The sequence below is a fragment of the Procambarus clarkii genome, unplaced genomic scaffold (genome assembly GCF_040958095.1).
Source record: "Procambarus clarkii isolate CNS0578487 unplaced genomic scaffold, FALCON_Pclarkii_2.0 HiC_scaffold_136, whole genome shotgun sequence".
Lineage (NCBI taxonomy): Eukaryota > Metazoa > Arthropoda > Malacostraca > Decapoda > Cambaridae > Procambarus > Procambarus clarkii.
Window position 1 is genome coordinate 349040 of NW_027189169.1, and position 15346 is coordinate 364385.

Sequence of the window (15346 nt, forward strand, 5' to 3'; positions counted from 1 at the left end):
AGGAAAATTTTCCAAGCAAATCCTGCTCGTATTCCGAAAAACTCGTATACAGGGACACTCGTATTCTGAGGTACCACTGTAATTACCTAAGTGTAATTACCTAAGTGTAGTTACAGGATGAGAGCTACGCTCGTGGTGTCCCGTCTTCCCAGCACTGTTTGTCATATAACGCTTTGAAACTACTGACGGTCTTGGCCTCCACCACCTTCTCACTTAACTTGTTCCAACCGTCTACCACTCTATTTGCGAAGGTGAATTTTCTTATATTTCTTCGGCATCTGTGTTTAGCTAGTTTAAATCTATGACCTCTTGTTCTTGAAGTTCCAGGTCTCAGGAAGTCTTCCCTGTCGATTTTGTCAATTCCTGTTACTATTTTGTATGTAGTGATCATATCACCTCTTTTTCTTCTGTCTTCTAGTTTTGGCATATTTAATGCTTCTAACCTCTCCTCGTAGCTCTTGCCCTTCAGTTCTGGGAGCCACTTAGTAGCATGTCTTTGCACCTTTTCCAGTTTGTTGATGTGCTTCTTAAGATATGGGCACCACACAACAGCTGCATATTCTAGCTTTGGCCTAACAAAAGTCATGAACAATTTCTTTAGTATATCGCCATCCATGTATTTAAATGCAATTCTGAAGTTAGAAAGCATAGCATAGGCTCCTTGCACAATATTCTTTATGTGGTCCTCAGGTGATAGTTTTCTATCTAGAACCACTCCTAGATCTCTTTCTTTATCAGAATTCTTTAAAGATTTCTCACATAATATATAGGTTGTGTGGGGTCTATGTTCTCCTATTCCACATTCCATAACATGACATTTATTAACATTAAATTCCATTTGCCAAGTGGTGCTCCATATACTTATTTTGTCCAGGTCTTTTTGAAGGGCATGACAGTCATCTAAATTTCTTATCCTTCCTATTATCTTAGCATCATCAGCAAACATGTTCATATAATTCTGTATACCAACTGGTAGATCATTTATGTACACAATAAACATCACTGGTGCAAGAACTGAACCCTGTGGTACTCCACTTGTGACATTTCTCCATTCTGATACATTGCCTCTGATTACTGCCCTCATTTTTCTATCAGTCAGAAAATTTTTCATCCATGATAGAAGCTTACCTGTCACCCCTCCAATATTTTCCAGTTTCCAGAACAACCTCTTATGTGGAACTCTGTCGAAAGCCTTTTTTAGGTCCAGATAGATGCAGTCAACCCAACCATCTCTTTCCTGTAATATCTCTGTGGCTCGATCATAGAAACTGAGTAAATTCGATACACAGGATCTTCCAGATCGAAAACCATACTGTCTGTCTGATATTATATTATATTATATTATATTGTGTGTGTGTATTGTATATGTGGAAACTGTGTATGTATGTGTGTGTACTCACCTAGTTGTACTCACCTAGTTGTGTTTGCGGGGGTTGAGCTCTGGCTCTTTGGTCCCGCCTCTCAACTGTCAATCAACAAGTGTACAGATTCATGAGCCTATCGGGCTCTGTCATATCTACACTTGAAACTGTGTATGGAGTCAGCCTCCACCACATCACTTCCTAGTGCATTCCATTTGTCAACCACTCTGACACTAAAAAAGTTCTTTCTAATATCTCTGTGGCTCATTTGGGCACTCAGTTTCCACCTGTGTCCCCTTGTGCGTGTTCCCCTTGTGTTAAATAGACTGTCTTTATCTACCCTATCAATCCCCTTCAGAATCTTGAATGTGGTGATCATGTCCCCCCTAACTCTTCTGTCTTCCAGCGAAGTGAGGTTTAATTCCCGTAGTCTCTCCTCGTAATTCATACCTCACAGCTCGGGTACTAGTCTGGTGGCAAACCTTTGAACCTTTTCCAGTTTAGTCTTATCCTTGACTAGATATGGACTCCATGCTGGGGCTGCATACTCCAGGATTGGCCTGACATATGTGGTATACAAAGTTCTGAATGATTCTTTACACAAGCTTCTGAATGCCGTTCGTATGTTGGCCAGCCTGGCATATGCCGCTGATGTTATCCGCTTGATATGTGCTGCAGGAGACAGGTCTGGCGTGATATCAACCCCCAAGTCTTTTTTCTTCTCTGACTCCTGAAGAATTTCCTCTCCCAGATGATACCTTGTATCTGGCCTCCTGCTCCCTACACCTATCTTCATTACATTACATTTGGTTGGGTTAAACTCTAACAACCATTTGTTCGACCATTCCTTCAGCTTGTCTAGGTCTTCTTGAAGCCTCAAACAGTCCTCTTCTGTTTTAATCCTTCTCATAATTTTAGCATCGTCCGCAAACATTGAGAGAAATGAATCGATACCCTCCGGGAGATCATTTACATATATCAGAAACAAGATAGGACCGAGTACAGAGCCCTGTGGGACTCCACTGGTGACTTCACGCCAATCGGAGGTCTCACCCCTCACCGTAACTCTCTGCTTCCTATTGCTTAGATACTCCCTTATCCACTGGAGCACCTTACCAGCTACACCTGCCTGTCTCTCCAGCTTATGTACCAGCCTCTTATGCGGTACTGTGTCAAAGGCTTTCCGACAATCCAAGAAAATGCAGTCCGCCCAGCCCTCTCTTTCTTGCTTAATCTGTGTCACCTGATCGTAGAATTCTATCAAGCCTGTAAGGCAAGATTTACCCTCCCTGAATCCATGTTGGCGATTTGTCACGAAGTCCCTTCTCTCCAGATGTGTTACCAGGTTTTTTCTCACGATCTTCTCCATCACCTTGCATGGTATACAAGTCAAGGACACTGGCCTGTAGTTCAGTGCCTCTTGTCTGTCGCCCTTTTTGTATATTGGGACCACATTCGCCGTCTTCCATATTTCTGGTAGGTCTCCCGTCTCTAGTGATTTACTATACACTATGGAGAGTGGCAAGCAAAGTGCCTCTGCACACTCTTTCAGTACCCATGGCGAGATCCCATCTGGACCAACCGCCTTTCTAACATCCAGATCCAGCAGGTGTCTCTTGACCTCCTCTCTCGTAATTTCGAACTCCTCCAAGGCCGCCTGGTTTACCTCCCTTTCTCCTAGCACAGTGACCTCACCCTGTTCTATTGTGAAGACCTCCTGGAACCTCTTGTTGAGTTCCTCACACACCTCTCTGAGGAACTCTGTGTGTGTGTGTGTGTGTGTGTGTGTGTGTGTGTGTGTGTGTGTGTGTATGTATATATATATATACATACACACACACACACACATATATATATATATATATATATATATATATATATATATATATATATATATATATATATATATATATATATATATATATATATATATATATAATTGTGTGCAATGTGCAAATATCAGTAAATCAATGCTATTCATGATGTTCACAGCACTAGCCACAGCACCACAGCATTATTTCGTCTATCTAGGAATCTTCAAACCACTTCATATATTTTTTTACAAAATAAACTTGTGATCAATTATTCATTTACAGGATTTAATGACCAGGATTTTGATAATAGCAGGATTGTGGTGATAATTAGTGTTGTGCATATTATTGTGAGAGGAGGCATTTTGGTGAAGGAGGGAGGAAATCGAGGTAGCCTCACTGTGCATGCTACCACTCTTGTTTTACTCACCATACTAGCTTAGTATGGTGAGTAAACATAGTGAGTAAACATAGATATGTGTTCTATGGCAAACACATATATACATGGTTATATACAATGTGTGTATATAGCAACCCGTTCTCCCACAAGACAGCACATATATGACTTAATGCTTAAAGTCAATATGTTGAATATGAATTAGTAAATATGTGATATATTCCCAGTTACTTTTTTTTTACCAAGGCCCAAACTCTTCCTCACGTACCAATTTACGTGTCACAGTACCCGTCCGTCAACATAGCAGAATATTCGTGATTGGTTCAATTATAAGGAAAATTGTAGTTTTCAGGTCCCACATGGGTTGTGAAATTTACCTACTATTGTCCATGCTCTTAGAATATTACAGATCAGCTACTTCCTATTGAAGGCTCGTAGTTTTGTTTTGAGAAATATTAGATGTTCTTAGTAAATTATAATAAGCACTAAAAATTATTACATAGAATAACAGTCCTTCACCAATCAATATTATATACCATAGTTTGTGCTTTACAAATCTTTAAAGGATGTTTTGTAGGAACGCTAACAGAAAATGATGTTACGTTGGAATGTCTATGGGGTAAACTACTGCAAACAGGACGATATTGTGTCTACTATACCAACTATAGCTAGGGTATATTGTCACCTACCGCCTGTTAGGTGGGAAAGGGGTCCAATACCACCCACAGGATGGGTATGAGGGTCACATCCACCCACAGGATGAGTATGGGGATCACATCCACCCACAGGAAGGGTATGGGGTCCAATACCACCCACAGGATGAGTATGGCGTCCACTACAACCCACAGGATGGGTATGGGGCTCCAACCACTCATAGAATGGGTATGGGGCTCCAACCACAAATAAAATGGGTATAGGGTCCAATAACACCCATTGGATGTGTATGGCGTCCATTGCCGCGCGTCGAGCTCGAAAACCGCAGCATTCATCTCAGAACCATGCCTATTTCACACAGATTCCTTAATAAACGTAAGAGTTTTATATGTCACAAGAAAGATAGAAATATAAGCTTCATTCTAAATACCTTACCATGGGCATATTTAAATTTAAAGCGAAGATACGTGAACTTTTATAATAGCCGAGCTTTAACCCCGGACAGATTGATCGACCGAGCAACTCTCTCTCAGAACAATGTTTATTTCACGTGAATTCGTTAATAAACATATATGTTTTATATGTCTCAAGAAAGGCAGACATATAAGCTTCACTTTAAACACTTTACCATGGACATATTTAAAGTTCTAATGAAGATACATGTATTTTAAAAATTACGGAGCTCCCACCCCGTACAGACTGAACGACAGAGCAACTCTCTCTCAGATCAATGTTTATTTCACGTAAATTCGTTAATAAACACAAATGTTTTATATGTCTTAAGCAAGATAGAAATAAGAGCTTCATTTTAAATACATTACAATAGACATATTTATAGCTCAAGTGAAGATACATATGTTTTTATAGTAGCGCTCAGTAGCTTGTCGGGCATGGAGTGCAGACGCCTACGCACTTGCAAATATATTGTATAATTAACAAAGATACGTTAATAAAGCCTAAAATCTTATATGCCTCCAGAAAGACCGAGATATGAACATTATTATGATTTCACCAAATGAAATATATCATGTTCGAGAACAAAGATATATCAATTTTAAATTAAGTTTCGACTCTTGCTCGGGCGAGAGAGAGAGAGCGACTCTCGCCCCATCTATTGGAGATTCTGTCCACTAAAGACCCAAAGCTACTCAAACCCTCCTAGCATTATTTAAGTAATGAAGTAATATGGTATATATACTATAATGTGGGTGCTGAATGCAGAACATGAGAAAACATATATTAACTCCAAACTAATATAATTTCATTATGAAATAAGTAAATAAGTAGCATCAAAGGAAGTCGACGGTCCAAGCGTCAATGTTGTGGAGCGACTTATCCAAGATATATTGTTGTTTGGAAAGTGTTCGTTGGCATATCCAGTTGTCGCACTTCTCTGCACAAATTATCACAAATTTAAATTATAATGTTAACAAGTAGAATACGTATTTTTAATAAAATCTAACATAACTAGCCAAAAAACATTTAACATTTATTAAAAAAATATATGTTTGGAAGTTAAATCGACTTCATAGGACAATAGTTTTGTTATATATACTCGTTATTCGTTGACATGCGTTCGCTACTTAAACTACCATGTACTGTACTTATGTAAAATCTCCCATGTCTCTTCGCTCATCTCACCGAACCCTACAGGCTCTTTGATATATTGTTTAATTAATTGAGATTCACAAATAAAGCTTATAATTGTATATGTTATAAAAAAGGCAGAGCTTATTTTAGTTCATTTATTATGCACCCCATACCCATCCTATGAGCGATAGTGGAGTGTTACAGAGGCACATAATGGGCTCAGGGACTGAGCCCCACAATTCATATAGCCAAGCAAGTTATAATCTTGATAAGCTAGTTACAAAAGTCAATGCACATTGTCACATCAACAATGGGTTTGAGTCCGACCACAAGTACAGTTTATAATTTAAGCAACTGACATATATGGAGGGCTAGTAATTACCTAAGTGTAATTACCTAAGTGTAGTTACAGGATGAGAGCTACGCTCGTGGTGTCCCGTCTTCCCAGCACTCTTTGTCATATAACGCTTTGAAACTACTGACGGTCTTGGCCTCCACCACCTTCTCACTTAACTTGTTCCAACCGTCTACCACTCTATTTGCGAAGGTGAATTTTCTTATATTTCTTCGGCATCTGTGTTTAGCTAGTTTAAATCTATGGCCTCTTGTTCTTGAAGTTCCAGGTCTCAGGAAGTCTTCCCTGTCGATTTTATCAATTCCTGTTACTATTTTGTACGTAGTGATCATATCACCTCTTTTTCTTCTGTCTTCGAGTTTTGGCATATTTAATGCTTCTAACCTCTCCTCGTAGCTCTTGCCCTTCAGTTCTGGGAGCCACTTAGTAGCATGTCTTTGCACCTTTTCCAGTTTGTTGATGTGCTTCTTAAGATATGGGCACCACACAACAGCTGCATATTCTAGCTTTGGCCTAACAAAAGTCATGAACAATTTCTTTAGTATATCACCATCCATGTATTTAAATGCAATTCTGAAGTTAGAAAGCATTGCATAGGCTCCTTGCACAATATTCTTAATGTGGTCCTCAGGTGATAGTTTTCTATCTAGAACCACTCCTAGATCTCTTTCTTTATCAGAATTCTTTAAGGGGGCATATCAAGGTGAAATTAAAAATTGTTCAATTTGCTTATAAATTTATTTATGAAATGGTTATAGAAAGGGCTGCAACTGGTCCAAGTTTCACCATCACACCCTAAACAGAAAAGGAGAAAAAAAATACACAACGTATTATGCAACGAATTTTCAACATTTTCAAATAATTTTAGGGACCACATTTGTCAACTAAAATCATTTCTATAACACTCAGATATTAAAATTAGCACATAATAAAGGATTGTAGTGATCAGTTTTATCAATAAAGTGTTTAGTGCAATAATATAATTTTTCAAAGTTACCCTTCCAAAAATATGCAATATATGATGTTTATAAATTTTTATAAAATCAACAAATGGACTTTGGACTAAAATGTCTACTAGATTTTGTAGAAGCACACACTCTACATATAAGGTGTAATTTGCATGTAAATTGATTAATAAATGAAAGCTATGAAGTACTTTGAAGTTGTAAATTACTTACCTGAGTAAAATAAGATCAAAGTTCGGCCACCTGTTGCTGAGCTTGACTTCGACAGATTTTGTTCATAATTGGCACCCTTGCAGATAGGCATCCATTGAGCAAGGTGTGCAAGTTCCATGCACATCCCCTGATAACAAACGAAAAAAAAAAATAAAAAAAAAAAATAAAAAAATAAAAAATTATACATATATATATCCTGCACATACATATTACAATTATTACAAAATACCAAATTATAACACTAAAAGATACTAACCTATTGAAATTGGTCCGAATTGTGGGTCCTCAAGGTGGCACTGCAACACCAGCCACAGCAGTAGATGGCACTGCAACACCAGCCACACCTGTAGATGGCACTGCCACACCAGTAGATGTAGATGGCACTGCCACATCAGTAGATGTAGATGGCACTGCCACACCAGTAGATGTAGATGGCACTGTCGTGGCCGGTCCATACACATCGAGGGGCTGAGGAGTGTGTGTGAGGAGGGTCGAGGCGTGTGGCGGCGGCGTCAGGCCTCTCACAGCTGAGGCGGGGAGGCCGCCTACATCCTCACTTGATATAACTCTCCCTTGTGCTACAGCGGCTCTTTTTCCTGCCAAAGACGGCGACCGCGTGCCAAATTGGCTTCCTTTGTCTTCCGAGTCCTCCGTTTATAGGTCATTGTGCACTAGACGCTACTAAAGCGAGATTTCAGGAGCCAAAATGGAGCGCGCGTCGACACCTCCACTCTCAACAGGACACACCATGTGACTGTAGCTGGGTACCTCACTCACCTTCACTAGGAGACGGTTGCCAATTAGTGTATATTTGTTGTCATATATACATAGTTATTTCCGACGTTATTACGAAAAAATTGACGTTTAGAACGTACGACGCAATACTCTTGGCGCGCCACAGCCGCGGGGCACCGGATTCTGCACAATTACGCATGGAAATGTACCATAAATACTTTAATTTATATCATAACATTATCGTGTTTGCGCCAAAGTGTTGCCAGAACGTTGTAGTATTTTTATAAATTTTTCCAAAATATTCGATTTTTCCGAATTTTTGCGTTTGATATGCCCCCTTAAAGATTTCTCACATAATATATAGGTTGTGTGGGGTCTATGTTCTCCTATTCCACATTCCATAACATGACATTTATTAACATTAAATTCCATTTGCCAAGTGGTGCTCCATATACTTATTTTGTCCAGGTCTTCTTGAAGGGCATGACAATCATCTAAATTTCTTATCCTTCCTATTATCTTAGCATCATCAGCAAACATGTTCATATAATTCTGTATACCAACTGGTAGATCATTTATGTACACAATAAACATCACTGGTGCAAGAACTGAACCCTGTGGTACTCCACTTGTGACATTTCTCCATTCCGATACATTGCCTCTGATTACTGCCCTCATTTTTCTATCAGTCAGAAAATTTTTCATCCATGATAGAAGCTTACCTGTCACCCCTCCAATATTTTCCAGTTTCCAGAACAACCTCTTATGTGGAACTCTGTCGAAAGCCTTTTTTAGGTCCAGATAGATGCAGTCAACCCAGCCATCTCTTTCCTGTAATATCTCTGTGGCCCGATCATAGAAACTGAGTAAATTCGATACACAGGATCTTCCTGATCGAAAACCATACTGTCTGTCTGATATTATATCATTTCTCTCCAGGTGTTCTACCCATTTAGTTTCGATTAGCTTTTCCAATACTTTCACTATTACACTTGTCAATGATACAGGTCTATAATTGAGGGGGTCTTCCCTGCTGCCACTTTTGTAGATTGGAACTATGTTAGCCTGTTTCCACACGTCTGCTACGATTCCTGTACACAGGGATGCCTGAAAGATCAGGTGAAGTGGAATGCTGAGCTCAGATGCACATTCTCTCAGAACCCATGGTGAAACGCCATCTGGGCCAGCTGCTTTGTTCCTCCCGAGCTCCTTTAGCATATTTTCCACTTCATCTCTAGACACCTCTATCTGCTCTATGTTGTTCTCTGGAATTCTTATTGTGTCTGGTTCTCTGAAGATTTCATTTTGTACAAACACACTTTGGAACTTTTCATTTAATGTTTCACACATTTCCTTTTCATTTTCCGTGAATCTGTTTCCCATTTTCAACCTCTGGATATTATCCTTTACCTGCAATTTGTTGTTTATGAATTTGTAGAATAGGCCCGGTTCTGTTTTACATTTATCTGCTATCCCTTTTTCAAAATTTCTTTCTGCCTCTCTCCTTACTGCTGTATAATTGTTTCTCGCATCTTTGTATCGCTGGTATGTTTGGGGGTTTGGCCTCTTCCTATACTGATTCCATTTTTGTGTCTTTTGGTCTCTTGCCCTCTCACAATTTCTGTCGAACCAATCCTGTTTTCTGGTCCTGCATCTCTGTTTTGGTATGAATGTTTGTGTGCCTTCCTCGTATAGTTTTAAAAATTTGGCATACATTTCATTTACTTCCCTGCCTAGCAACAATTCTGTCCAATTACACTCATTAAAAAAATTTCGAAGTTCCCCATAGTTGCCTCTCTTTAAATCGAGTTTATCAACTGTTTCAATGTCCCCATTTTCTTCTAGATGATATCTTAAAGCATATTTAATGTCTAACAGGACGTGATCACTCTTTCCCAAGGGAGGAAGGTACTGGATGTCAAAAATCTCTTCTTCTTTCCTGGTGAATACTAGATCCAGTACTGACGGTATATCTCCTTCCCTCATTCTTGTGGCTTGCTTTATGTGTTGATACAAGAATGTCTCCAGAATGAGGTTCACAAATCTGCATGTCCAAAAGTCCTCCGTTCTTGCTTCATAGGCCTCCCAGTCTATTGCTCTAAAGTTGAAGTCCCCCAGTATCAACAGTCGTGATTTATCTTTATCTGCTTGTACAATAATATCTCTCATGACCATTATGAGGCCCTCTCGTTTGTCATCCAGTTCTTCCTTTGTCCACGTGTTGCTTGCTGGTGGGCTGTAGGTATTTACAATTATCAGGTTATCATCCTGATTCCAGACCTTCAATGCCATTATGTCAATATCTCGAGGGTTTTCAAATATTAACTCTTTTACCTTCAGGTGTTTTTTCACCAGTACAGCCACTCCTCCTCCCTTCCTAGTTTTCCTGTCACGTCTCCAAACTGAGTAGCCTCTTGGGAATATGACTTCATTTATTATATTTCCTTCAAGTTTCGTTTCTGATAATGCAACAATATCTGGGACCCTAAGCTGGATTATATCTTGCAACTCCAAAGTTTTTGACCTCACTCCATCTATGTTGGTATATACAATTTTCAGGAACATGTTCCCTTTTCCTTTGCTCTTTACTCCCCCTTCCACTACTGATCTTGTTGCTTTGTTTTTATGTACCATTTCACAAGCTTTCCAGTCCCTGTCACTTTGTAAAAAAAAAGATTTTCTGTCTTCTTCATTTCTATCCCCATTTAGCCGTTTTGCCTCAATTAAGTTCATTTTCAGCTTTTCTCTGTCTTCCTTGGAGAGGTCTTGTCTTATTGACCAAGATTTGCCAACCTCATCACTCTGCAGTTTCCTGGCATTTCTTAGCACTTCCATCATGTTTTTCACTCCATTAAAGGTCACCCTTAAGGGGCGGTTCTTTTCTTTCTCATATTTTCCTATTCTTCTAAAATCACTGACATTTTCCTTTGAGCCTTCTCCTAAACCTACTATTTTCTCTATGATTTTCATCTCTTCTGCCGCTCGGTCCACCCTAGATGAAATTTCCTTCTCTAAACATCCAAAAATGATTATGGACTTAGTTCTATCTGCAGTGTTTTGTACCAGTTTACTGTTGGTAACCAGTTCTTTCCTAATTGCTTGCCTAATTTCTGCTTCTTGTTGGTCATTTCTGGTTTTGACTTCCGAACACACTTCTTTGATAGTCTCTTTCTCTTTTACAACTTGAGCATATGTCGCTTTTATTTCTTCTTTATACTTTTCTAGTTCTTTATTCACCTCCTCTATGTGAGTTGTCAGTGAAGTTTCCAGTTGTGTCACAATTGATATGTTTATCCTACACATAACCCCCTCTCCCCCATCCAATGGGCAGCGGTGGATAGGTTACAATCAAGTCGTTTTTTGCGTTTTATTCAGAGATTAGATCTTATTGGGTGAGGAAAGATATTCATATTTTAAAGAAGGCTTCTTGGCTGATGCTCTCCATTGATGGAAAATATACAACCTTTTGAAAATCAATGTTAGTTTGATCTAGATATTGTAATTAACGAAAGTATTTACGTCATCTGAAAGGTAGAAATATAGGCTACATTTAAAATCCTTTGTCATAAATATAACTGAAGTGAAAACGAAGATATATGCGTTTTGATAGTTACTTGATGGCTAGCTCTGAGAGTGTGAAGCCCTGCACACCAGCCAATAAATTGTATAATTAGTTTCCATATATTTTAATTAATCTTAAAAATCTATATGTCAGAAGAAAGGAAGATGTAGCCGTTAATGTGACAACATTTAAAAATATATATATCTTAAGTTAAATAAATAATACCACCTTATTGCCGGTGTCCGGACACATGAAAATTACCTAGGTATCAGTATCCAGCCAGGCGGGGATCACAGGCTGCACAATACTGATAAATTATGTAATGCACTACTTGTGGTCCATCTCGAACCCATTTATGATGTGACGACTTATAGTGAATTTTGTAACTAGCTCATCAAGATTGTAACTTGCTTAGCTAAATGAATTGTGGGGTTCGGTCCATTCATTTTCTTTCTTTATTATGCACCCCATAATACACATCCCGTGGGCGGTGGTGTAAAGGATTACAGAGGAACATAATCGGTTCAGGAACTGAACCCTCTAGTTCGTTTAGCTAAGCAAATAACAATGTTTTGACGCTAGTTACAAAATTATTAATGTACACATACTTATGCATACATGTACATATTCATACGTATACATATATACATACGCATATTTAATCACCACCACAAATACACACATCAGTAATCTTTTGTGTGTCACAAGTGATTCAACAAGAGGCTCACAACAGTCACTATACAAGGCACTTTACATTTATGGTGAGTCACACAGTTACTAGTCTTGCTGCACACCCACCCAACTGGGCGGCAGCTTTACAGTCATGTGCTCCACACCCACCCAACTGGGCGGCAGCTTTACAGTCATGTGCTCCACACCCACCCAACTGGGCGGCAGCTTTACAGTCATGTGCTCCACACTCACCCAACTGGGCGGCAGCTTTACAGTCATGTGCTCCACACCCACCCAACTGGGCAGCAGCTTTACAGTCATGTGCTCCACACCCACCCACCTGGGCGGCAGCTTTACAGTCATGTGCTGCACACCCACCCAACTGGGCGGCAGCTTTACAGTCATGTGCTCCACACCCACCCAACTGGGCGGCAGCTTTACAGTCATGTGCTCCACACCCACCCAACTGGGCAGCAGCTTTACAGTCATGTGCTCCACACCCACCCAACTGGGCGGCAGCTTTACAGTCATGTGCTCCACACCCACCCAACTGGGCGGCTGCTTTACAGTCATGTGCTCCACACCCACCCAACTGGGCGGCTGCTTTACAGTCATGTGCTCCACACCCACCCAACTGGGCGGCAGCTTTACAGTCATGTGCTCCACACCCACCCAACTGGGCGGCAGCTTTACAGTCATGTGCTCCACACCCACCTAACTGGGCGGCAGCTTTACAATCATGTGTATGCATTACCTACAGTAAGCAAATTTTGGATACTTCGCTAAGATTTCGGGCAGCACATCATTATGAATGAAGTACTTACACATTTCATGGACACTATTGATGTTGTTATCTTTAAATTCCGCGATTTTTCACATTCCATTATATAATGACGCAAAGTATGCGAATAGTTCTGCTGACGTAGATTTGACTAAATGTAAACTCTATCATCAGATGTTACAAACTTCCAGAGGTACTTGTAGCTGAGCCTAAACCTAGCAGTGGTAACATCTAGAAGTCTGCTAACATTATTGGATGACCCATAGACGAGCGATTCATCAAAGTTTATACAATATTGTGAAATTGAGAGTCAGTGTAGTAACATAAATTGGTAAATCATAAATATTGTAAGTTAAGAATCTGATGCATGTGTGTGTGTTGGGGGGGGGCGGGGGTTATACCTTTGGTAAGCGAGAGTGGAAAGTAACCTTAGACGTACTGCGGTCAATGTGGGGGGGGGGGAGGGGGAGGGAGGGTGGGAGAGTCAAATCCACCCTCCAACATCTGGACATAGTACCAGCAGCCTCCACAACACTCCATCAGCCTCCAGCTGATGCTTGTAGATGCCTCATCTAACCTCACTTATGTCACACATTAACCTACAGTTCCTGTGATATTTAAACTCCTCATCACAGTGGCGTCTCACCAATATAAACTGTATTGGATTTTGTCCCGAAATAGCTATATGCTGACTGGACGTGTATGTATGTATGTATGTATGTATGCATGTATGAATGGATAGATGGATGGATGTATGTATGTACGCATGCATGCATGTATGTATGTATGCATGTATGTATGGATAGATGGATGGATGTATGTATGTACGCATGCATGTATGTAATGTATGTATGTATGTATTTATATATGCATGTATATACGCATGTATTTATATACGCATGTATGTATGTATGTATATATGTATGTATGGATGGATGTATGTATGTATGTATGTGTATGTATGGATGTATGTATGTATTTATGTATGTACGCATGTATGTATGTATGTACGTATGTATGTATGCATGCATGTATGCATGTATGTATGTATGTATGTATGGATGGATGTATGGATGTATGTATGTATGTATGTATGTGTATGTATGGATGTATGTATGTATTTATGTATGTACGCATGTATGTATGTATGTACGTATGTATGTATGTATTCCCAATCACGTTAAAGACTCCCCCTCTATCATCCAGTTTAACCCCTTAACTGCGTTGCCTCCAAATGTGACACCCCCGCAGTGCGCAGGAAATAAATTCTCTGGAAAAAATTCTTTTTTCTTTTTGAAGTGTCAAAAACCCTTCCCTCAGTATGGGTATGCAAAAAAAAAGTCGAAATTGTACTTACTTTGGCTGCTATGGGGTCCGGAAGTTGGGGCGTGACGTCATCATTCCCCGTGCGCCCGTGCCGTAAGCTCTCGGGGCGGTGGGGCGCTCGGGGCGGGGCGCGCGAGTTGCCGCGAATATATTTTCGTTCATTTTTTGCGCACCTTTCCAAATACATTTTCATTGTTTTTATGTGCCAATCCAATGTATAATGAACATGTACACTATAATATCGCAGTACAACATCCGTACTGTCCGTAGACACTGTGTTACGTGCATGAAACTTGTGTACACATATGCAGCACATATTTACTATGTATCATGCTAATTTGTGTATATATACAATCTATTTACACACTATACACTGTCACACACTATATACATTCACCATCAACACATTCAGAACACCGCGTAGCAGCTGCTTCGTATGGGCCAATAGCAGCTGCCTCGTATGGGCCAATATCAGCTGCCTCGTATGGGCCAATAGCAGCTGCTTCGTATGGGCCAATAGCAGCTGCCTCGTATGGGCCAATATCAGCTGCCTCGTATAGGCCAATAGCAGCTGCCCCGCATGGGCCAATAGCAGCTGCCCCGCATGGGCCAATAGCAGCTGCCCCGCATGGGCCAATAGCAGCTGCCCCGCATGGGCCAATAGCACCTGCCCCGCATGGGCCAATAGCAGCTGCCCTGCATGGGCCAATAGCAGCTGCCCCGCATGGGCCAATAGCAGCTGCCCCGCATGGGCCAATAGCAGCTGTCCCGCATGGGCCAATAGCAGCTGCCTCGTATAGGCAATAGCAGCTGCCTCGTATGGGCCAATAGCAGCTGCCGCGTATGGGCCAATAGCAGCTGCCTCGTATGGGCCAATAGCAGCTGCCTCGTATGGGCCAATAGCAGCTGCCTCGTATGGGCCAA

General features: G+C 40.5%; 1 protein-coding gene and 1 long non-coding RNA gene across 3 annotated transcripts in view; one reads left to right on the top strand and one right to left on the bottom strand.

Moving 5' to 3' along the window:
- Nucleotides 1–15346, top strand: part of LOC123756890 (nuclear speckle splicing regulatory protein 1) — a 142557-nt gene that overhangs the window by 61245 nt on the left and 65966 nt on the right. The gene's annotated exons all lie outside the window — the stretch shown is intronic.
- Nucleotides 6892–7707, bottom strand: LOC138360972 (uncharacterized). The gene is made up of 3 exons (XR_011226731.1): nt 7603–7707; nt 7347–7473; nt 6892–6963 (listed from the first exon to the last, which is right to left on the bottom strand). It is a non-coding gene; the product is annotated as an uncharacterized lncRNA (long non-coding RNA).